The 1,882-nt window shown below is 39.8% G+C and overlaps 1 pseudogene; it reads left to right on the forward strand.

The window, feature by feature from the left end:
- Positions 1-1,499: 1,499 nt before the first annotated feature.
- Positions 1,500-1,882, forward strand: part of LOC102244521 — a 1,919-nt pseudogene continuing 1,536 nt past the window's right edge.

Below are 1,882 nucleotides of genomic sequence, written 5' to 3' on the forward strand. Positions count from 1 at the left end.
TTTAAATGCCATTTAACAAAGAAAAATCAACCAAAAAAATGAGTTTGTGTGTCACCTCTGACACGTGTGTCATAGGATCGCCATCACTGCTCTAGTTAGTATTTAATGCTAATAAAATTATAAATAGCTACATTAAACATCCAGTTAATGAAACTCCCAACCACTAATTTTAAAGTCCCATAAATGCAAATTAAGATAGAATGTACAGATAGCAGTATTTCCATAAATAAGATTAAAAATTTAAGAGCAGCCCTGGCCGATTTGGCTCAGTGGATAGAGCATCGGCCTGCAGACCGAAGGGTCCTGGGTTAAATTCCGGTCAAGGGCATGTACCTTGATTGCAGGGCCCTCCCAGGCTGGGGCCTGGTCAGGGCTTGTACAGGAGGCAACCGATCGATGTGTTTCTCTCACATCAATATTTCTCTCTGTCTTTCCCTCTTTCTCTAAAAAATAAAAATGAAAAAAAAAATCAATGGAAAAATATCCCTGGGTGAGGATTAAAAAAAAATTGTAATAAAATAAAATAAATTGTACTTCTGTATACTAGCAACCAGCAATTAGAAATTAAACATTTAAAAAAAATTTAAGATCAGAATTGAGCATGTTCTCCCTTCCGTGAGTATTCCAGCATCTTCCCCTTCCCTCTCCTTTCCCCACACGCTACTAAACTCTACGGGACCTAAACTCTAAGAGATCCTCCCCAAGATCTACAACCAGAAGAGCAAAGGGCAGCAGCAGCTCGTCCAGGAGTAGCTCCTGAACATGTCCCCAAAGCCCCTTTTCTCTGACTTCTCAATGAACCAAAGCAGCCCAGCCTAGGTTCTCTCCTGTTGCTTCTTCTATCCTAAGCCCCTCCTTGATTCACTGTCCCCAGCTTTAATAAATGTACTCAAAATAAAAAGAGCAGAAATTAAAACTCTGCAAGTTTGTAACAGGAATTAGATAATGAAAACTTTAAAACCAGGAGTCATACTGTGTTTCTTTCTCTCTTACAGTTCTGAATCCTGGTTTGAGACCTTATGTAGACATTTTTCCTTTGTAAAATTGAGATAGCCGACATTTAGGAATAGGTAAAAATAACTGATTTGAAGACAAAATAATTGAACTATATTTAATTGGAATGTCTACCAAAATAAGTTGAACGACTACCAAATTAAAAACTAGAAGACCTGAAATTTGTTTTAAAGGTACTATTATTGTCCTCCTAATTGCATAAGCAAGCACATAGAAAAAATCAATTTAGTAACTTCAAAGTTAACTGCTAGAATAGCTCAAAATCAATTACCAATTCATATGGTAAGTTTACTTACCCATGTTAGATTTCCAATGTATAATGCAATTCTCTTTCCCGTATATGTATAGACAACATTTGGTGCTGCTCCTTTACCCACATCATCACCAACAGTTGGTGGGAGAGTATCCATGTAATCCCGGTCTTCTGGGGCATCTCCATTATTTGCGGATGGAGAGATGACATCATCATACAAATCTATCTGATCATGCCCACCATATTCAGCTTCCTGGTTGAACTCTTCGCCTACATCCGCGTAAATGTCTATGTGGTCCACACCGTCTGCCATCTTCCCTCGGCCTCGGCCACCGCTGCCGCCACGGCCGCCTCCTGCAGGTCTAGAGGTTCCCAAGGGTGTGGATGGAGTCGGTGAAGAAGGAAGGACACTGAAACAGCGTTCAGTTGATCAGCAGCCTAGCCATGTTCTCTCGCTAGGTTCTCCAGCCAGGTTCTGTTCTTATTTCTCCTGTTACATCTGTATTTATACCAGTTGATTTTAATCCTATCCATTCTATTCCAAAGTTTAGGGCGTTTCTTATCTCCATTCCAGGGAGTAAAGATTATGTAGCTTAAGCGTGATTGTTCGTAGTT

This window comes from Myotis brandtii, unplaced genomic scaffold (genome assembly GCF_000412655.1).
Source record: "Myotis brandtii unplaced genomic scaffold, ASM41265v1 scaffold244, whole genome shotgun sequence".
NCBI classification, from domain to species: Eukaryota; Metazoa; Chordata; class Mammalia; order Chiroptera; family Vespertilionidae; genus Myotis; species Myotis brandtii.